The 24,166-nt window shown below is 43.4% G+C and overlaps 1 pseudogene; it reads right to left on the minus strand.

Moving 5' to 3' along the window:
- The window catches only part of LOC121453198, a 71,865-nt pseudogene that overhangs the window by 45,977 nt on the left and 1,722 nt on the right, over window positions 1-24,166 (minus strand).

The raw sequence follows: 24,166 nt of genomic DNA on the forward strand, positions 1-24,166 counted from the left end.
GAGATGAGAGAGCACAGGCTGTAGGAGACTTTCCCCTAGAAAGTAGGATTCTCTTATTATTAAGAATAGTAGGGGTGGTAGGAATAGCTCAGTGGTTAAGAGCACTGGCTGCTCTTACAGAGAACCCAGTTCAACTCCTTCCACTCATGTGGTGACTCACAACCCTGGGTAGCTGCAGTTCTGGGGTCCCTACAGGCACAGGCACACACGTGGCACACAGACATATGTTCATGCAAATATTCATATACATAAAGTGAAATAAATAATCCTTTAGAAACAAGAATAATAATGAAGGTGGGTGTATTAGCTACTTTTCCTGTTGATGAAACACCACGATCTTACAGGGGACAGCAGGGCAGCAGGTGGCAGGCGCGGTGGCAGGAGCAGGAAGCTGAGAGCTCACATCTTGAACCGGAAGTCAGAGGAGGATTTTTCTCTCTTAAAGTCACCTCTAGTGACACACTTCCTCCAGCAAGGCTTCACCTAACTCTCTTCAAATAGCTCCACCAATGGGAGCAAATACTCAAATGCCCAAAACGATGAGGATGTTCCTCATTCAAACAACCACAGCTGGGGACATAGCCAGTGGTTGAGTGCCTGCCTAGCATGTGTGAAGCCCTGGGTTTGGTCCCCAGTACCGTGAAACATCATATGATGTGCTGCCTCTCCTACATAGGAGGTTCAAATCCAGCCTGGGCCTCAAAAGAAGATGGTTTTCCATCTAGTCCCTGCTGATGCACATTGGTGACTCTCTCTCTCTCTCTCACTCCTCTCTCTCTCTCTCTCTCTCTCCCCTTCTCCTCTCTCTCTCTCTCTCTCTCTCCTTCTCCTCTCTCTCTCTCTCATTTTGTTTTTTGAGATAGGGTGTCCCTGTGAAGCTCTGGCTGTCCTGGAACTCAATCTGTAGACTAGGCTGGCCTTGAACTCACAGAGATCCTCCTGTCTCCTCCTACTGAGTGCTGGGATTGAAGGCATGCTCCACACAACCCAGCTGATCTTAATAACACTCACTTCTAGGCACGAAATTTGGGGTGGATTTTTCCACTTTCAGATCAATTTGTGATCCAAGGCATTCAATTGTTTCATCCCCTTGGGTGTAGTGATTGGTTCAAGGTCAGGCATCCAGTGCAGACTGAGTCAATTCCGTGTGACATCTCCTAAATCAGTTGTTTGGAAGATCACAGCACATGACCAAACAGCTTAATCAGAAGGTAACAGCATGTTTGATTCATGACATTCTCCTATTCGTAACACTTTTTACAAGGCAGGAGAAAGGAAATGCTTTTTGAGAGCAAAGAAAAAAACGTTAGGATGGAGACAATGTCTCTCAATATGTAGTTTTGGCCGGCCTGGAACTCACAGAGATCAGCCTCTCTCTACTTCTTGAGTGATGGGATTAAAGGCCTGCACCACCGCACCCAACAAGAAAAGTCTTGGGAAACTCGTAAGTAAGCCTCATGTGGTGGTGCATCCCTGTAATCCCTGCACTGAGGCTGAGGCAAGGAAATGTCTGCAGATTAAGTTGGCTACATAGTGTCTTCAAGTCAAGTCTAAGCAGCACGGGGTGCTACAGACAAGTATATCCCAACAGTATTTGTCCTCAGATTGCACGGACATTTCTATTATTAGAGGTATGGAATAATGTGCAAAATATTGTGTCTGGGGCTGGGATGTAGCTCATTGGTAAGCGCTTGGCCAGCACACACAGAGCCCTGGCTGCCATCCCAGAAACACTTAAAACAAGGTGTTGTGGTGCAGGCTTGGACTTATCAAACCTGGGAGTCAGGAGAATAGACATTCAAGGTCATCCTCAGCTGTATAGCGAGTTTGAGGCTTGCCTCGGCTATATGAGACCCTACTTTGTGTGTGTGTGTGTGTGTGTGTGTGTGTGTGCGCGCGCGCGCGCACGCACGCATGTGTACATGGCTCCCTTTTTTATTGTAGTAAACTCTACTGAACATGGGCTGCTCAGCGGTTCAGAGCAGAGGACCCAGATTCAGTTCCCAGCACCCATGTGGGGCAATTCTCAACCATGTGGGGTAATTCCAGCTCTAGGGAATTTGATGCCCTCTTCTGGCCTCCTCAGGGACCTGCATGGACTTGATGCACATACAAACAGACACAGACACATGTCTATAAAATAAATAATAAATTAAATCTTTTTCATTTGAAATGTATTTGTTGAACACGAAATTCACCAGTTTCTGATACAAACCAGTGGCCTCAGTAGCAGTTGCATTGCGCATGCTCTTCATCATTGGTGACAACTGTCATCGTCTCCAGAATTCTTCATCATATCAAACTGAAACTAAGTAGCCATTAAGCAATAATTTCCCCCAAGCTCCTGGGAAGCTTTAGGTTTACTTTCTGTCTCTGAATTTGCCGAGTCTCGGGATCTCTGGAGTCAACTCAGAACAGCAGTTACTTTGTGGCTGTTTCAGTTAACATGTTAGAGGCTTTATCTATGTACCAATGTTTTATTCCTTTGCAGTACTTAGTAATACTCCATCACAAGCACACACGTACACCTCTTAGTTCATTCATCTGTGGATGAATTCGGGTTGCTTCCACCTTTCAGCTATTGGAAGTGATCCCCTTTTAAACATGCTTTCTCTTTCTTTAAAAAAAAAACTATTCTGAGTATATACACAGACTGCTAGAACAAATGCTAGTTTTGTGTTTCAATTGTTTGAAAAGTGGTCATACTGGTTTTCACAGTGACTGCCCACTTTATACTCCCACTAGCAACTTCAAGGGTTCTGATTCATCTACACCCTCCCCAGTCCGTTGTTCTCTATCCATGTTTCCGCTGTCGTCATGAGCATCCTAGTAGGTATACAGTGACATTGACTTTGGTTTTGATTTTCAATTCCAAGTGATCCCATGGCAATTAAAAGAGTGATATTAGCCTCTGCAACAGAGTCAAGACAAGAGATTCAGAAATTACCTGTTATCCCTGCCTTGAGTCTAACATTTGCATCACATTCTAAAATCCGGCACATTTTTGCATGAGTCTGTTAATTGGGCTAAAGTTTGGGGAGCTCCTCAGGTTTAAATGAAGACAAAAGAGGGAGGGCACCAGGGCCTGGTGAGAGTAGAATTCGAATCCAGGATGAGGATCCAGAGCAAGCACCCCTTGCTGCTGAGCAAGCTCGGAGACAATGGAAGCGTTCAGGACTCAGTCTGGCCTGCACTGCCTATCTAAATCTTAAATTCTGTGGTAAAGAGTAACAGACACCTGAGGGACGTCGGATTCTAGTCCTGAAAATCAGACAAGATTTCAGAGCAGGCACAACGCACAATGGGAAGCTCCCACAGGCTTGAGTACGAAACTGATAGTGGGAACAATGCTGGAGGGATGCGGGGGTCCAGGCTTGAGGTCAGAGAGATTTGAGTTCTAATCTCCCAAAGGACACCAACTGTGACCTTAAGGAATTTTCTTGGCCTTACTAAGCCCCATCTCCTCCTCTATAAAATGGCTGCTATGTTTCACTTTTTAAAAAAATATTGACAGCATCTACTGTGTGCCAGGCAAAGTGCGGCTTCCAAACAGTGTAGACATGATCTCTATCATGGGGTTAAAACTGAAAGGAAGATCGGTAAGTCTATACAGGTAAAAGTTAATCAAAACTTTCAGGCTGGGGCTATAACTCAGTTAGCACGCATTAACACGCACGAAACCCTGGGATCCATAAGTCAGGCATATTGGTGTGTGCCTGCAATCCCAGCACTCTGAAGATGAAGACAGGAGAGACAGACATGTAGAGTCATCCTCAGCTATGAAGCAAGTTCAAGGCCAACCCCGGGCTATGTGAATAAATAGGTCTGAAATCAATCAATCAATAAGAAGAAGCTAGGAAGATGACTCAGTAACTGTGAAAGTCAAAAGAGCCGAGTTCAAATCCCCTGCTCCCATGTAGAAGCTGGGCATGTCCATGTGCACCTGTGACCCCTAAAGTAAGGTAGGGAGTGGCAGAGAAAATGCAAACTGTACACACATGCAGTGAGTGGATAAAAGCATAAAAGTTGAGGCTTTAGAGAGTATAGAGGAGTGGAATGAAGGAGACAATGAGGGGTGGTGTATTTGGCCCAGAGGCTGATGCAGAGGCAATACCCCTGAGCAAGTTATAGGAGGTTCTGAAGGACACCTAGGAGCCACCTGAGAGGAACTTCCCACACAGGACCCAGCAGAAGGGGCTTGAGAAGAGCTCACAGAGTGAAGGATTGGACAAGCCAGGGAGAGACTGGATCCAAGACAGGAGGTCACTAAGATGGAGACAAGCGTGTGGCTGCACGCACACCGAGGTCCAGGATGAGAAGCAGTTTCAAGAATACGTGGGACAACACAGGGCTGCTGATATTGTCAGAGAAGTTATCCAAGGTGGCACAAGGGAGCACAGAGACGCTTCCCCCAAGTCGTCAGGAGCAAGGAGAGTGAGTGCCCCTCTCAGAGGGAACAGGACCAAACCAGGCAAGGCAAACACCAGCTCAGCTACTCACCCTGGGAGACCTTGGAGTTGTCTTGGAGATTTCTAGCTTGTCAGTCAGATAGTTAGGGACTGAGAGTTTGTGTCCTGAGGCATAGGTACAGACAAGGGTACAGAAAACGACATTGCTTTCTGTGTGTGTGTGTGTGTGTGTGTGTGTGTGTGTGTGTGTGTACACACACATGTGCACAGAGAAGAGAGGACAACAAACAACTTTCAGGAGTCAATTCTCTTCTTCCACTATGTGGGTCCCAGAGACTTGAACCCAGGTCAGCAGCGAGCACCTTTGCCAGCTAAGCCACCTCTCTGGGCCCAGCTTTGGGTTCTTACACCTTCCAGAGACCCAAACTGTAACTGCATTTGAACCCCAGCAGGGTTCGACTGAAGAGGGCTGGTTACTACACAGAAATACAGCCCTGGACAACCCTTGTGGAGCCGCCTTGCCCTTCACCCCACCAAAACACCTTGATTTTTCACTTGGAGGAAGTAGGGTGATGGGTGGCCAGTCACAGAGTAAAGGAGGCCAAAGGTCACAGAGCCTGGGACTTATCTGGTGGCTGAGGTGATTAACTTTTTGACAAGGCCAGCTGTGTGAGTGTCACCTCCTTGCCAGTCTCTCTGTCCCTTCCTCTCACACCTTGAGAGGGGTGACAGCCCTGGTGAGGAGGTGAGGAGTCAGGGAACAACAAGAGCATACAGGGAAGGCCTAGCGTCCCCACAGCAAGGAACCCGGGTGACAGACACCTTGTCCTTGGGGAGTCGCTGGAGGAGTTGCCTTCAACCCCTTTTCCAAGAGAAGGCCCTTTCAGATCCTGAAGCCCGAACCCCAGGCCTCTCTTTAGTCTAAGCGGGGAAGGCTTGCCCCTCCCAGCCCCTTCCCCTCACACACTGGACCTATTGTTGAGGAACAGGTTGGCTGTTTCCCTAAAGTGGCTAAAATCTGGCCCAGTTTCCAAGGCCTTTCCTGGTCAGATCAGGTGACCGATTTCCTGAGACGTTTGAAGCAAGAGAGGTTTACCTGCCGCCCGCTTTCTCCCTTGGAGGCAGGTGAGACTAAATCCATTTAACTGACCGGCTGCTGCCAGTTTACAAATAAAACGGAGGCTCTGAAAGCTGCCTTTGTTCCACGGAGGCAGTCTTCCTGGCGTTGAGGTTAGATTAGCAATTTGTCCTTTGTGAAAGGATTACCTCATTGTTTTAATGTTTATTTATCAATTTGCATCTTCTAGCAGTTTCGACGCAGCTCTGGGGGCCCACTTCCCCCACACTCGCTGTTCATTTTACCACCCGTGCCAAGGACCTAAACAAAGCAAAATTCGGAGCACTTCTGGAGCTGGACCGCGTGCAAATCCGCCCTCATTTTCCTTCTGCACAGATTGAAACTCTTTGCCCTTCCCTGGCCGAGGCGTAGAGATAAAAGCCCTGTCCAGGGAGAAAAGACGGTTCCGCCAAAGAATAGCAATATTTTTCACCTGCGATTTCTAACGCAAATCTCTGCGCTTTTGTGAAATGGTCTTCGTTTGATGCCAGTCTGCCCTGCGGCTGCTGCCAGGTCTTCAGAAGCATGAAGCTCGCCTTTATACTTTGCATCGGTTGTGTGACTCTGAGAAACACAAGATGACTTCTTCAAGGTGACCCTGGGGACTGAGCAGGGCTCCTCACTTTCCTTTAAGCACAGGTTCTGTACAGGGGCGTCTGGACTTTCCCAGCCCTCTCACCTGGGATATTTTTGCCTGAGAATGTTTGGTATACCTTTGATTTTAAAATAAAATGGTGGGGCCTGGAGAGATGGTTCACAGGGTAGGCACCCTTGCTTTGCAAGCAGAAGGACCTGAAATTGAATCTCCCAAGTCCACCTAAAAATCTGGGCATGGCTTCATGTATTCCTGTAACTCCACCAAAGACAGATCCCAAAAGTTTACCCACCAGCAAACTTCAGGCTCAGGAAGAGACCCTCTCTCAAGCAAGAAGCCTCATGTGTATTCATAGGCCCTCTCACTTGCACACTCGTACACCACACACACACACACACACACACACACACACACACACACACACAATAAATGAATAAATAAATAAATAAATAAAATGTCCCCTCCTTCCCCCCTGCCCCAGAGAGGGTTTCTCCATGTAGCCCTGGCTGTCCCCGGACTTGCTCTACAGACTAAGCTAGCCTCAGACTCCATGATCTGCCTCTCTGCCTTCCGAGTGCTAGGACTAAAGGCTGCACCACTTGCTTTGTTTTGTGCCTGATTCAGAGTCTCAGACAGCCCAGACTAGCCTGAAACTCTCAAGTATACGAGAATGAGTGCTGGAATTACGGGCACTCACTACCACCGTGCCAGGCCAAAAGAAACTTTAGGACTTGATTAGACCTGGGTCTATATATGGCTCAGTGGTAGGGTTTTTGTCTAGCAGGTACAAAGCCTTGGGCTTAACTTTTAGCATGGAACAAAAATAATATAAAAATTAGAAATCTTGGCTACCGGTTATAGGTTACCTAATGTGTACAATACCTCCAGTCTGATCTTCAGTACTTCAAAACAGAACAAAAACTGTCCAGGCTTGGCACAGTTGTGCGTGCCTCCCCACGCTCAGGAGGCAGAGGCAGGCCAGCCTGGTCTACAGTGTGAATTCCAGGTCAGCTAGGGTTACACAGAGAAACCATGTCTCAAAAGAAGGAATAGAGGGGACTGGAGAGATGGCTCAGAGGTTATGAGCACTGGCTGCTCTTCCAGAGGTCCTGAGTTCAATTTCCAGCAACCACATGGTTGCTCACCTTCATCTACAATGAGATCTGGCGCCCTCTTCTGGCGTGCAGGCATATATGCAGGCAGAACACTGCATACATAAATAATTTTTTTTAAGAAGAGAAAAGAAAAGAAATTAAAACCCAATTCCCAGAAGTGTGTCTGTTGGTGCACAGCTGTAACCTAGCATTTGGGAGGTAGAGGCAGGAGGATTAGAAGCTTGAGATCATCTCTGAAGTGAGCTTCAGACCAGCCTGGACACATGAGCTTGGTTGTAAAAGTAAACAAATAATGAATATCCTCGAACACATCAGCTGTGACAGATCAGTGTGGTAGGGACGAGGGTTGTGTGGCCCGGGGAAATGGGGAACATACGAAGAATGGTGCCTTTTTCTCAATCCAAACTCTTGGGGTTCTGTTTGTTGTTGTTGTTGTTTTTGTTGTATGGTGTGTATGCGAGTGTGTATGCTGTTATTCTTGGAGATCAGCAAGCCTCAGACTCATTGTGTAGCTGAGAATGATCTTGGGCTCCTCATCCTTCTACGTCTCCATTTCTCAAGTACCAGGATTACAGGTGTGTGCCACCATGTGGATCTGGCTCCCAAAACCACTCTGAAAATGTAAGTGATGGGGCTGAAGAGGTGGTTCAGAGCACTGGCAGCCAGCTGACGAGACACTTCACAGAACCAGAACAGTGGCCAAGCCCTGCTCTTTCAGAGGACCAACCTTTGGTTCCCAGCACTTACACAGCAGTTCCAGAGGATCTGATGCCCTCTTCTGGTCTCACTGGGCACCAGGCACACATGTGTTGCACAGACATGCAAGTAGACAAAACGCATAACTGTACTAAACAAATAGTTCTGCCGTACCGGCTTCTCTAAGACCCCACAGAGGGCTTTCCTGTTCTGCAGGACACAGTGCACACACTGTGGATGAAATAAAAAAGATCCCCACGTTTTCCTCCAGTTTGGGCTCTAAGGTAAGCTATCCTTCTCCAGGCATCTCAGCAGATACCACATCTCATCTTTTGTCTCCTGTCTTACATATGCTATCCCTCGCCAGACATTCCGGAAAGTCTGCTCTCAAAACAGTCTGAGACAACCCTTGATGCTGACATAAAGTCCTTCACCAGGTGCCTCAACACCGGGGGTGTTTCAGTTTTAACAGTCACTAACGACTGAAGGGAACTCGCACCTCCTGCTAGTCTTAAACCCCTCACCCTTAAGCAGGCTTTATCTTTGTACCAATAAAACCAGCTGGTCCAGCTGCAGCCAGGTCCAGTCACCTCAGCATCTCAAGTCATGGAATCTTCATGTTTCTGCGCCGTGACATCCCCCACAATCATTGTGCGGGCAGATGCATGTGTGCGTTCGCACGTGCGCGTGTGTCTGTCTGTCTGATTTGGGGTTGTGTAAAGTCTGTATAGCCTGCATTCATGGTCTCTCTCCAGAATTTGCTCCTACTAGGTTCCCTCAGCATATGATCATCACCAAGGCCATTTTTTTGCACTAACAAGCTCAGATGATCTGGGCTGCATCAGTGTAAACTCCAAAACTCACTCAAGGATCTGTTATTGTGGATCTTCATCAGCTACAGTTCCAGGCAGATCTGGTTACGTTCCTTGTATCTCTCCTCCTCACTTTCTTCTATTCAGAGAGGAATTTTGGCTGTCTCCTATTTGTCCAGGTATAAGTGCCCCTGCTCCTTAAGCATCAAAAGTCATGCTTTCAGGTTAGAGATCACATGTACCTGTCTGCCAAGCAGCTCAACGTTGGCATGAATGCTGCTTCCTTTCATTGTGGCTTCTTTGGTTGTTTGGGTTTGGTCTTTTGAGACTGGGTCTCACTGTATGGACATGGCTGACCTAGAACTTGATATATAGACCAGGTTAACTTCAAACTCGCAGAGATCTTTCTTCCTTTACCTCCCCAGGGTTGAGATTAAAAGTGTCTTAGAAAGCCGGGCGGTGGTGGCGCACGCCTTTTATCCCAGCACTCGGGAGGCAGAGGCAGGCGGATCTCTGTGAGTTCGAGACCAGCCTGGTTTACAAGAGCTAGTTCCAGGACAGGCACCAAAAACTTCAGAGAAACCCTGTCTCAAAAAAAATCAAATAAATAAATAAATAAATAAAAGTGTCTTAGAGCTAGAGATGTAGCTCAGTCAGTGCTCGCCTCATACGCACAAACCCTGATTCAAGGTCAAACCTGGGCGTGATATTGCCTTTAATCCCAGCACTCAAGAGGTAGAGAACAAAACTACAATTTAAAAAAAAGATTAAAAAAATGACTCTGTCAGGAAAACAGTGATGTTTCAAAAAGAGGAAAAAGAGTTTATGAGGCACATCTGTAACCTCAGCACTTGGGAACTGGGAGCAAGAAGATGGAGAGACCAAGGCCAACCAAACTTGGCTAGACAGGCCAGCCTGGCATATGTAAGTAAATAAATAAATAAACCCCTTTAGTTGTTAGCTGATGTGGGAGGTCCTTCTGTTTGTGTGTTGCTTTCATTTGTTAATGAATAAAGAAACTGCCTTACCCTAGTTGATAGGGCAGAACTTAGGTAGGCGGAGAAGACAGAACTGAATGCTGGGAGGATGAAAGCAGAGCAAGGGAGAAGCCATGGATCCTCCACCTGAGATGGACATGGGTTAGAATCTCCAGTCAGCCACTGTCACGTGGTGATACACAGATTAATGGAGATGGGTTAAACTAATATGTAAGAGTTAGCCAATAAGAAGTTAGAGCTAATGGCCAAGTAGTATTTTAATTAATACAGTTTCTGTTTGGTTATTTCAGGGGCTGAGGTAGTGCAGGGTAGGGAGGGCTGGGACAAACAAGCAGGCCTGCTCCTTGCACAGTTAGCTGTAAAGTTTTGCCTCACTGGTTGCTCTGGGCACTGACTAGAACCAAAAACTGGGGTCCTGATAAAAGCTTCTGTGTTCTCACATACATTCACAGTTTTCTTCCACCTGTGATGTATTTTGTGGTTCTTTCCTTAGAGAGGCTGAATTGCTTTCTAGCCTTGCCTACCACCTGCAGGAAAAAAAGGTACCAGATCGATCTTTTCTTTTTTCTTTCCTCTTTCTTTTTTTAAAAAGTAGGACTTCTATTTTTACTTGAATTGTTCAAAAGAAATCAGATGTTTGCTTTAACGTATAAAGCTGAGCAGGAAGACTTACAAAAATAAAAGCCAACCTTCCAGAGTATCAGGCAGGCCTAAGACACCTGGGAGTGCCAAGCTACCTCTGGGAGCACAGAGTGTCTGGAACTGTGGCCTGACTCATAAGAAGCAGCCAGATGAGTCTTGAACACACTGGCACATGAGAGAATGATCACTGGACACACAGCCCCTACTACACCAATTGGAGGGAAATATGGGTAACAATAAGGTAAGAACACACTCAACGGCACAAAGAGCAACGCAACACCACCAGAAACTAGTGACTCTACAACATCAAGACTTGAACACTCCAATATAGATGAAGCAGAAGAAAAAGACCTTAAAAATAACTTTAGGAAAATAATTGAGGCCGTTAAAAAGGAAATAAAAAATTCCCTTAAAGAAATAGAGGAGACTTCCTTTTTACTGGGATGCGCTTAGTAGAGGTTGGCCAAATTGGGTCACATTCTTGATGACAAGGCACTTCTTTCCCTGCTAAGGGTTTAACAGCAGTAGAACTGTCTAATCGCGGAGAAACGACTGCCACGGAGCAGCACACTGGTGAACTAATAAGAGGCACAGCGGAGGCGGCGCCAGATGCACAGAGGCGCAGCGGCGGCGGCGCCAGACGCACAGAGGCGCAGCGGCGGCGGCGCCAGACGCACAGAGGCGCAGCGGCGGCGGCGCCAGACGCACAGAGGCGCAGCGGCGGCGGCGCCAGACGCACAGAGGCGCAGCGGCGGCGGCGCCAGACGCACAGAGGCGCAGCGGCGGCGGCGCCAGACGCACAGAGGCGCAGCGGCGGCGGCGCCAGACGCACAGAGGTGCAGCAGCGGCGGCGGCAGCACGGCGGCAGCACCAGACGCGGCTGAGCAGCGGCCAGACCCAAGCGGCTGGGACAGGCATGCAATAAGGAGAGCAGATCGCCCTACTACAATTGAATCAAAGAGGTAGGCCTTTGGTTGGCCAGGTCACTGGCACAAGGGGAGCCTGGTCCTGTCCTGAAGATCCTTCGGAGGGGTGAGAGGGTTCTTGGCCTGCAGCAGGAACCACGAAAGGGAGTGAAGGCATTTTGTAAGCGGAGCCCTTGGCCAGCAGGGAAACCTGATCCGGTTTCTAAAGGATCCATTGGATAAGATCAATAGGAGGAGATGGGCAGGCGCCAAGGCAAGAACTCACCCAATAATCCGAAAAACAACATGAAAACATCAGAACCCAATGATCTTACAACAGAAGTATTTGAACAACCTAACACAGAAGAAGTGGAAAAAATCGACTTTATGAAGATAATAGAGTCCCTTAAACAACATGTAAAAAATGCCCTTATAGAAATGGATGAGAAGTATAACAAAAAGTTTGAAGAAATGAGTAAATACGTACATGATACCCTGGGAAACCAAGAAAAAACCATCAAACAGGTAATGGAAACAGTTCAAGAATTGAAAACTGAAATGAAGGCAAAGAAGAAAATACAAACTGAGGACCAGCTGGATATGGAAAATCTAGGCCAACGAGCAGAGTCTACAGAAACAAGCATAATCAATAGAATACAAGAGCTAGAAGAAAGACTCTCAGATGCTGAGGACACCATAGAGAAAATAAACGAACAGATCAAAGAAAACAGCAAAGCCAACAAATTCTCAACACAAAACATTCAGGAACTATGGGACACAATAAAAAAACCAAACCTAAGAATAATAGGAATAGAAGAAGGAGAAGAGTCACAGCTCAAAGGCTCAGAAAATATTTTCAACAAAATTATGGAAGAAAACTTTCCCAACTTAAAGAAAGATATTCATTTAAATATTCAAGAAGCATACAGAACACCAAACAGACTGGATCAAAGAAAAACATCTCCTCGCCATATAATAATCAAAACACAAAATATACAGGTTAAAGAAAGAATATTAAGAGCTGCAAAAGAAAAAGGGCAAGTAACTTATAAAGGTAAACCGATCAGACTTACACCTGACTTCTCGATGGAAACTATGAAAGCCAGAAGGTCCTGGATAGAGGTTCTGCAGAAGCTAAGAGACCATGGATGCAAACCCAAACTACTATACCCAGCCAAGCTATCGTTCACTATCAACGGAGAAAACAAGACATTCCAGGATAAGAACAAATTTAAACAATACGTTGCCACAAATCCAGCCCTACAGAAAGTAATAGAAGGAAAATCGCAACCCAAGGAATCCAACACTGCAAACACTGCCTACAATAACCCAGGCATCTAATGACCCTTCACGAGCACATCTCAAAGAAAGGAGACACACAATCTCTACTACCAAAAGCAATAAGAATAACCGGAGTAAGCAACCACTGGTCATTAATATCACTTAATATTAATGGGCTTAATTCACCTATAAAAAGGCACAGGCTAAAAGATTGGATACGAAAACAGGATCCAACATTCTGCTGTTTGCAAGAAACACATCTCAACCACAAAGACAGGCACCTACTCAGAGTAAAGGGTTGGGAAAAGGTGTTTCAAGCAAATGGTCCTAAGAAAAAAGCAGGTGTGGCCATACTAATTTCTAACAAAACTGACTTCAAACTAAAATCAATCAGAAGAGACCGAGACGGTCACTTTATACTCATAACAGGAACAATTCATCAGGAGGACGTCTCAATCCTGAATATATACGCCCCCAATATAAAAGCACCTACTTTTGTAAAAGAAATATTACTAGAACTCAAGGCAGACATCAAACCACACACACTAGTAGTAGGAGACTTCAACACACCTCTCTCTCCAAGGGACAGGTCAATCAGACAGAAACCTAATAGAGAATTAAGAGAATTATTGGAGGTAATGAAGCAAATGGACTTAACAGACATCTATAGAACATTCCACCCAAATAGGAAAGAATATACCTTCTTCTCTGCAGCTCATGGAACCTTCTCAAAAATTGACCACATACTCGGAAACAAAGGAAACCTCCACAGATACAAAAAAATATCAGTGTCCACCTGTGTCTTATCAGATCATCACGGATTAAAGTTAGAAGGCAACAACCACGCTGCCCCCAAAAAACCGACAAACTCATGGAAACTGAACAGTCAACTACTGAACCACACCTGGGTCAAGGAAGAAATCAAGAAAGAAATTAAAGTCTTCCTTGAATTTAATGAAAATAAAGGGACAACATACTCAAACCTATGGGACACAATGAAAGCAGTGCTAAGAGGAAAGTTCATAGCACTAAGTGCCCACTTAAAGAAAACGGAGAATGCATACATTGGGGACTTAAAAACACACCTGAAAGCTCTAGAAAAAAAAGAAGCAGACGCGCCCAGGAGAAGTAGAAGACTGGAAATAATAAAACTGAGGGCTGAAATCAACAAAATAGAAACACAGAAAACAGTCCAAAGAATGAATGAAACAAAAAGCTGGTTCTTGGAGAAAATCAACAAGATCGACAAACCCCTATCCAAACTAACTAAACGACAGAGAGAGAACACGCAAATAAATAAGATCAGAAATGAAAAGGGGGACATAACCACAGACACAGAGGAAATTCAGAGAATCATTAGATCTTACTACAAAAGCCTGTATGCCACAAAACTGGAAAATACAAAAGAAATGGACATTTTTTTAAATAAGTATCATATACCAAAGCTAAACCAAGACCAGGTGAATGATCTAAATAGACCGGTTTCTCGCGAAGAATTAGAAATGGTTATCAAAAATCTCCCTTCGAAAAAAAGCCCAGGACCAGATGGTTTCAATGCAGAATTCTACCAGAACTTCCAAGAAGAATTAATACCTATTCTCCTTAAGGTATTTCACAATATAGAATCAGAAGAGTCATTGCCAAATTCCTTTTATGAAGCTACAGTTACCCTGATACCAAAACCACAAAAAGACCCAACCAAGAAAGAGAATTACAGACCGATCTCACTCATGAACATCGACGCAAAAATCTTCAATAAAATACTGGCAAACTGAATCCAAGAACACATAAGAAAAATTATCCATTATGATCAAGTAGGCTTCATCCCAGAGATGCAGGGCTGGTTCAACATACGCAAATCTATCAATGTAATCCAGCATATAAATAAACTGAAAGAAAAAAACCATATGATCATTTCACTAGATGCGGAAAAAGCATTCGACAAAATTCAACACCCCTTTATGATAAAGGTCTTGGAGAGAATAGGGATACAAGGGTCCTACCTAAATATAATAAAAGCTATTTACAGCAAGCCAACAGCTAACATTAAATTAAACGGAGAAAAACTCAAAGCCATCCCACTAAAATCAGGAACACGACAAGGATGTCCACTCTCGCCATACCTCTTCAATATAGTGCTTGAATTTCTAGCAATAGCAATAAGACAACATAAGGAGATCAAGGGGATTCGTATTGGAAAGGAAGAAGTTAAGCTTTCGTTATTTGCAGATGATATGATAGTGTACATAAGCGACCCCAAAAATTCTACCAAAGAACTCCTACAGCTGATAAACAGCTTTAGTAACGTGGCAGGATACAAGATCAACTCCAAAAAATCAGTTGCCTTCCTATACACCAAGGATAAGGAAGCAGAGAGGGAAATCAGAGAAGCATCACCTTTCACGATAGCCACAAATAGCATAAAATACCTTGGGGTAACCCTGACCAAGGAAGTGAAAGATCTACTTGACAAGAACTATAAGTCTTTGAAGAAAGAAATTGAAGAAGACACCAGAAAATGGAAAGACCTCCCTTGCTCTTGGATTGGGAGGACCAACATAGTAAAAATGGCAATTCTACCAAAAGCAATCTATAGATTCAATGCAATCCCCATCAAAATCCCATCAAAATTCTTCACAGATCTGGAGAAGACAATAATCAACTTTATATGGAAAAACAAAAAACCCAGGATAGCCAAAACAATCTTATACAATAAAGGTTTGTCTGGAGGCATTACCATCCCTGACTTCAAACTCTATTACAGAGCTACAGTATTGAAAACAGCTTGGTATTGGCATAAAAACAGAGAAGTCGACCAATGGAATCAAATAGAAGACCCTGACATTAACCCACAAACCTATGAACACCTGATCTTCGATAAAGGAGCTAAAAGTATACAATGGAAAAAAGAGAGCATCTTCAACAAATGGTGCTGGCAAAACTGGATGTCAATCTGTAGAAGAATGAAAATAGATCCATATCTATCACCATGCACAAAACTCAAATCCAAATGGATTAAAGACCTCAATATCAGTCCGAACACACTGAACCTGATAGAAGAGAAAGTGGGAAGTACTCTACAGCACATGGGCACAGGAGACCACTTCCTATGTATAACCCCAGCAGCACAGACACTAAGGGCATCATTGAATAAATGGGACTTCCTGAGGCTGAGAAGCTTCTGTAAAGCAAAGGACACTGTCACTAAGACAAAAAGACAACCCACTGACTGGGAGAAGATCTTCACCAACCCTGCAACTGACAAAGGTTTGATCTCCAAAATATATAAAGAACTCAAGAAACTAGACCGTAAAAGGCTAATCAACCCAATTATAAAATGGGGAACTGATCTGAACAGAGAATTCTCAACAGAAGAACTTCAAATGGCCAAAAGACACTTAAGGTCATGCTCAACTTCCTTAGCGATCAGGGAAATGCAAATCAAGACAACTTTAAGATACTACCTTACACCTGTCAGAATGGCTAAAATAAAAAACACCAATGATAGCCTTTGCTGGAGAGGTTGTGGAGAAAGGGGTACACTCACCCATTGCTGGTGGGAATGCAAACTTGTGCAGCCACTCTGGAAAGCAGTGTTTCGGTTTCTCAGGAAATTCGGGATCAACCTACCCCTGGATCCAGCAATACCACTCTTGGGAATATACCCAAGAGAGGCCCTAGCATACAACAAAAGTATATGCTCAACTATGTTCATGGCAGCATTGTTTGTAATAGCCAGAACCTGGAAACAACCCAGATGCCCTTCAACGGAAGAATGGATGAAGAAAGTATGGAATATATACATATTAGAGTATTACTCAGCAGTAAAAAACAAGGACTTCTTGAATTTTGCATACAAATGGATGGAAATAGAAAACACTATCCTGAGTGAGGTAAGCCAGACCCAAAAAGAGGAACATGGGATGTACTCACTCATATTTGGTTTCTAGCCATAAATAAAGGACATTGAGCCTATAATTCATGTTCCTAGAGAAGCTAAATAAGGTGAATCCAAAGACAAACACATAGGCATCCTCAGGAATATTAACCTTCATCAGGCGATGAAAGGAGACAGAGACAGAGACCCACACGGGAGCACCGGACAGAAATCTCAAGGTCCAAATCAGGAGCAGAAGGAGACGGAGCACGAGCAAGGAACTCAGGACCATGAGGGGTGCACCCACACACTAAGACAATGGGGATGTTCTATTGGGATCTCACCAAGGCCAGCTGGCCTAGGTCTGAAAAAACATGGGATAAATCCGGACTAGCTGAACATAGCGGACAATGAGGAATACTGAGAATTCAAGAACAATTGCAGTGGGTTTTTGATCCTACTGCACGTACTGGCTTTGTGGGAGCCTAGGCAGTTTGAATGCTCACCTTATGAGACCTGGATAGAGGTGGGCAGTCCTTGGGCTTCCCACAGGTCAGGGAACCCTGATTGCTCTTCGAGCAGATGGGGGGGGGGACTTGATCGGGGGAGGGGGAGGGAAATGGGAAGCGGTTGTGGGGACGAGGCAGAAATCCTTAATAAATAAATAAATTAAAAAAAAAGAAATAGAGGAAAAGAAAAACAAAAAATGGAAGAAATCAACAAATCACTTAAAGACAACCAAGACAAGGCAATCAAACAGGTAAAAGAAATGATTCAAGACTTGAAAACTAAAATAGAATAAAGAAAACATACACAGAGGGAACTCTGGAAATGGAAAATATGGATAAATGATCAGGAACCAAAAATGAAACCATAAACAGCAGAATACAAGAGATGAAAGAGAGAATCTCAGGCATTGAGGATATGATAGAGAAAATAGATTCATCAGTCAAAGAAAATATTAAATCTAACAAAAGCTTAACACAAAATATCCAGGAAATATGGTACACCATGAAAAGACCAAACCTCAAAATAATAGGGATAGAAGAGGGAAAACTCCAACTCAAAGGTACAGAAAATATATTCAACAAAATCATAGAAGAAAACTTCCCCAACCTGAAAAAGGACATGCCTATGAAAACACAAGAAGCTTACAGAACACCAAATAGACTGGATTGGAAAAAAAAGGTCCCCTCACCACATAATAATGAATACACTAAACATACAGAATAAAGAAAAAATATTAAGAGCAGCAAAGGAAAAACACCAAGGAACATATAAAGGCAGACCTATCAGAATTACAACTGACTTCTCAATGGAAACAATGAATGCCAAAATTTCTTGATCAAGGATTATGCAGACATTAAGAGACCATGGATGCCATCCCAGACTACAATACCCAGCAAAACTTTCAATCACCATAGATGGTCAAAGCAAGATAGTCCATGACTGAATCATTTAAACAATACCTAGCCAGAAACCTAGCCCTATACAAAGTACTAGAAGAAAAACTCCAACCCAAAAAGTTAGCTACACACACACACAAACCCAGACAATACATGATCTCATAGCAGGAAATCCTAAATAAGGGCAGCACACACACAATAACATCACCAACAATGAAAACTAAGATAACAGGAACTAGCAATCACTGGTCATAAATATCCCTTAATATAAATGTACTCAACTCACCTGTAAAAAGACACAGGCCAACAGATTGTATATGAAAACACAATCCATTCTTCTGCTGAATACAAGAAACACACCTCAACCTCAAAGACAGACATCACCACAGAATAAAGGGTTGGGAAAACATTTTCTAATCAAATGGACCTAAGAAATAAGCTGGTGTAGTTGTCCCAATATCCAACAAAATAGACTTCAAACTAAAATCAATCCAAATAGACAAAGAAGGACATTTCATATTTGTCACAGGAAAAATCCAGCAAGAGGAAATCTCAATTCTGAATGTCTATGCCCCAAATACAAGGCCACCCTCATATGTAAAAGAAACACTTCTAAAGCTTATTAAATCACACATTAACCCCACACACTAATAGTGGGAGACTTCAACACCCCACTCTCATCATTGGACAGGTCTTCCAGAGAAAAAGTTAATAAAGAAATAAGGGAACTAACATGTTATATCTCGAATAGACTTATCAGACATCTCTAGGACATTCCATCCAAACATAAGAGAATATACCTTCTTGTCAGCACCTCATGTAACCTTCTCAAAAATTGTCCAAATGCTTGGTAACAAAGCAAACCTCAACAGATAGAAAAAATTTGGAATAACCCCATATATCTTATCAGGTCTCCTTGTTTTAAAGTTGGAATTCTACAACAACACTAATTTCAGAAAATGCACAAACACACGTCCATTGAACAACGCTCACCTGAATAGCCAATAGGTCAAAGAAGAAATAAAGGAAGAAATTAAAGACTTCCTAAAATTCATGACCACACAACATACCCATACTTATGGGACACAATGAAAGTGTGTTAAGAGAAAGTTCATAGCATTAAATGCCTACATAGAAATGCTGGGGGAAAAAATCCCACACTAGTGAGTTAACAGAACACCTAAAAACTCTAGAACAAAAAGAAGTGAACTCACCCAGGAAGTCTAGATGGCAGGAAATAATCAAATTGAGAAGAAAAATCAACAAAATAGAAACAAAGAGAAACAATACAAAAAAATCAATGAGACAAAGAGTTGGTTTTTGGACAAAACCAACAAAATAGACAACCTTTATCAAAACTAACCAAAAGGCAAAAAGAGAAAATATCAAAATTAACAAAATCAGAAATGAAAAGGGGAACATAACAACAGACACGGAGGAAATCCAGAGAATCTTCAGGTCATACTTCAAGAAACTGTATTCCACAAAATTGGAAAACTTAAAGGGAATGGACAATTTTCTGGATATCACTTACCAAAATTAAATCAAAACTAGATAAGCAAATTAAATAGACCTATAACCTCTAAGGAAATAGAAACAGTCATCAAAAGTGTCCCAACCAAAAAAGCCGGGGACCAGATGGTTACGGTGCAGAATTCTACAAGATTTTCAAAGAAGAATTAATACCAATACTCCTCAAATTGTTCCTCACGATAAAAACAGAAGTAACATTGCCAAACCCTTTTTATGAGGCTACAATTACCCTGATATCCAAACCACACAAAGACACTACTAAGCAAGAGAATTACAGGCCAATCTCACTCATGAACGTTGATGTAAAAATACTCAAAAATACTGGCAAACCGAATTTAAGAACACATCAAAAAAATCATCCATCATGACCAAGTAGGCTTCATCCCAGAGATGCAGGGATGGTTCAACACCACTTTATGATAAAAAGTCTTGCAGAGAGCAGGGATAACAAGGAATATACCTAAACATAATAAAGGCAATATAAAACAAGCCAACAGCCAACATCAAACATAAACTAAATGGAGAGAAGTTCAAAGTTCACTTAAATCAGGAATGAGACTAGGTTGTCCACTCTCTCCATATCTATTCAATATAGTAATTGAGGTCATAGCTAGAGCAATAACAACAAAAAGAGATCAAGGAGACACAAATTGGAAAAGAAGAAATCAAACTCTTACTATTTGCTGATGGTATGATAGTTTACATAAGTGACCCCCAAAAAATTCTACCAGAGAACTCCTACAACTCATAAACACTTTCAATAACGTAACAGGATACAAGATTAACTCAAAAAATCAGTAGCCCTCCTGTACACAGATGATAAAAGGGCTGGGGAAGAAATCAAAGAATCAATACCCTTCATAATAACATAAAATATCTGGGGGCAACTCCACCCAAACAAGTGAAACAAGTATGACAAGAACTTTAAATCTTTGAAGAAATAAATAAAAGAAGACACCAGAAAATGAAAAGACCTCCCATGCTCTTGGGTAGGTAGAATTAACATAGTAAAAATGGCAATCTTACCAAAAGCAATCTACAAATTCAATGCAATGCCAATCAAAATCCCAGCAAAATTCTTCACAGACTTCGAAAGAACAATACTCAACTTCATATGAAAAAGCAAAAAACCCAAAATAGCCAAAACAATCCTGTACAATAAAAGAACTTCTGGAGGCATCACCATCCCTGGCTTCAAACTCTACTACAGAGCTACAGTAATGAAAACAGACTGGTATTGGCATAAGAACAGACAGGATGACCAATGGAATCAAATTGGAGACCCAGATATTAATCCACACCCTACAAACAGCTGATTTTTGACAAAGAAGCAAAAAGTATCAAATGGAAAAAAGAAAGCATATTTAACAAGTGGTGCTGCCATAACTAGATATCAACATGTAGAAGAATGAAAATAGACCCATATCTATCACCATGCACAAAACTCAAGTCCAAATGAGTCAAAGACCTCAACATAAAGCCAACCACAATGAACTTTATAGAAGAGAAAGTGGGAAGTACACTTGAACCCATTGGCACAGGAAACCACTTCCTAAATAGAACCCCAGTAGTACAGATACTGAGAGCAGCAATTAATAAATGTGACCTCCTGAAAAGCAAAGGACACAGTCAGCAAGACAAAATGACAGCCTACAGAATGGAAAAAGATCTTCACCAACCCTACATCGGACAGATGACTGATCTCCAAAATATACAAAGAACACAAGAAAGTAGATATCAAAAGAACAAATAATCCAATTTTTTTAAAAAATGGGGTACAGACTTAAACAGAGAATTCTCAACAGAGGAATCTAAAATGACAACACTTAAGGAAATACTTGACATCCCTAGCCATCAGAGAAATGAAAATCAAAACAGCTTTGAGATACCATCTTATACTTGTCAGAATGGCCAAGATCAAAAACACTGATGACAACTTATGCTGGAGAGGTTGTGGGGTAAAGGGAACACTCCTGTATTGCTGGTGGAAGTACAAACTGGTACAGCCCCTTTGGATATCAGTATAGTGATTTCTCAGAAAATTAGGAAACAACCTACCTCAAGTCCCAGCAATACCACTTTTGGGTATATACCCAAAGGATGTTCAATCATACTACAAGGATATGTGCTCAACTATGTTCATAGCAGCATTATTCATAATAGCCAGAATCTGGAAACCAGCGAGAAGCCCCTCAACTGAAGAATGGATAAAGAAGATGTGGTACATTTACACAATGGAGTAAAAAATAGTAACATCTTGAAATTTGCAGTCGAATGGATGAATCTAGAAAACAACATATTGAGTGAGGTAACTAAGACCCAGAAAGACAAATATCATATGTACTCACTCATAAGTGGCTTTTAGACATAAAGCAAAGAAAAACCAATGTACAGTCCACAATCCCAGAGAACCTAGACAACAAAAAGAACCCTAAGAGAGACAACATGGATCTAATCTACACGGGAAGTAGAAAAAGACAAGATCTCTGAGTAAATTGGGAGTGTGGGGATCACAGTAGAGGATAGAAAGGGAGAGAGGAGGAAGAGAGGGGAGTAAACAAAAATGTATAGCTCAATAAAAACAATTTTTAAAAAAGCCTTGGGCCTAAAGGATACCTAAAAATGAGATAAGAAGACACCATAAAGGTACTTCAGGAGGGGGTCCCAGTGCCAGGTAAAGGGTGACGGAACAGTGGTTACTACCAAAGTTTTGGAACAGATCTTGCTGTCACACAATTCAAGTAAAAGAGAGTGTGACAACCAAAAATTATCATAGCACCAATCAACATTCTTGGACAAACATTCATCATGTAAGTACAAAAGTATAAGCATAGGTAGTATTGGAGTAGAGATGCCGGAAGCTGCCAACCAGTGGTAAATTCTGAAGCAGTTTTCCAAAGTCTTAAAGGCCAATTTCTTCATGAGCCACAATGAGATCCCCACACAGCACATGTGGCTTACAGGAACTCGAGTCCTTCAGAAACTTGGGAAAGGCTTCATGCCAACACTGGCAGCAGTATTCCAGTCGTATCAGATCCGTCTGCACCGGGGACATTGTCAGTTACCACGACAAAGAAGTCAAACTCAGTCACAATCTCCTGCCTTCTTGTCATGCTCTTCCTCACTAATGCCGTAGGAGGCTGTGAGTGGGCGCTGGCTGGAAAACAGAGCCACACCGCCACAGCTTCTCGGACGAGTGGAGCGGTACCCACTGGTCTTGCGGTTCAGCCGGGAGTTTGTTCTCACAGCATGGAGTCTCAAGGAGGTACAGGATATGCTGCTTCTTCCTTCCCCCAATCTAAACTTTTCCTCTTGACCCAGGCTCGAAACCTATCTACCTTCTAGGAGCATATCTTGCGTGTGGCAGATTGGCTGCTCAGTGAGGCTTTCTGACTGGTCTGTCCTTGTACAGGACAAGGCCCACTCCTGCAGCCTTTCTCTGGTTTCTCTTCGCACCCTGTTACTCTTCTTGGTCTCTGACTTTGACCCAATGCCTTCCCTGTCTTCTGAAGCTGCTGCCTTCTTCCCAGGCTTCAGCACCACTCTGATGAAAGCCCTTAGGCACTCGGAGTATCAAAGCAGTGTTTTTACTGTGCCGCCTGTAGATGACGACAAAAAGTGCGTGAAGTTAAATATAAGGAGAGGGAGCTGCTGAACCCCTGGAGCAATCTGCTACTTGGATCACAACGTGCTGGTCCAGGTGAGCCTGCTGTCTTCGTTGTATTTATTTATATATTTTTTCACACGGGGTCTTATGTAACCCAGACCAGCCTCAGACTCACTATGTAGTTCATAGTAACCTTGAACTCTTAATTCTTCTGTCTCCTGAGTAAGTGCCTGTTGGGGTCACAGCGATGTGCCACCAAACCTGCCTTTTCATTTTACCTTTTCAGACTCTAGGCAACCTGATGGCCTGTTGCAAAAGCAACTTGAAAATGAAAACACTTCCCACCAAGGCTCCTCTACTCTCCAAAACTTCCCCCAGTACCAGACAGCCTTACCTTCCAAAGCCTTCTGGAAGCAGTCAGCCATTCCCAAGACCTGGAGGGTTCTGCCACAGATAGCCACTTGATAGACGTTTCCAAGAAATGTTGGCAAGGTATTTCATAAGGCACAATGGGACACAAGGGGTCAGGATTCAGAGGAAAAAGAATAGAAAAGCTAACTAGAAAAAAATTCTGTACTTTTTCTTTTTCAGATACTTTTGGAAAAGTTAATGCTGTGGATGGCATCCTTTGGGTATCACCAACCCCCTTTTTGTTCCTCTCTACCTCCACCTTCTGTCCCTCCCTATCCCACCTTCTGTCCCTCCCTACCCCACCTTCTGTCCCTCTCCAGCTCCACCTTCTGTCCCTCCCTATCCCACCTTCTGTCCCTCCCTATCCCACCTTCTGTCCCTCCCTACCCCACCTTCTGTCCCTCTCCAGCTCCACCTTCTGTACCTCCCTACCCCACCTTCTCTCCCTCCCTACCCCACCTTCTGTCCCTCCCTACTCCCCCCTTCTTTCCCTCCCTACTCCACCTTCTGTCCCTCCCTACTCCCCCCTTCTGTCCCTCCCTACTCCCCCCTTCTGTCCCTCCCTATCTCTTTGCTCCTTTTTTTCTGAGAGGATGTGAGACAAGCTATTTGTGTACCAATGATGGCACCCTGGGGCTGGGATTCTAGCTCTGCTACTTAGGGGAATGATTTCTGAGTTACTGAGTCTTAGGGCTCTTTCTGTTAGGTTTCTTTTGCTTTTTTATTTATAGTCAAATATCTTCTTGACATGTGGACTAGAAC

This window comes from Microtus oregoni, unplaced genomic scaffold (genome assembly GCF_018167655.1).
Source record: "Microtus oregoni isolate MIOR12 unplaced genomic scaffold, Mior012 000011F_ref0000422, whole genome shotgun sequence".
NCBI classification, from domain to species: Eukaryota; Metazoa; Chordata; class Mammalia; order Rodentia; family Cricetidae; genus Microtus; species Microtus oregoni.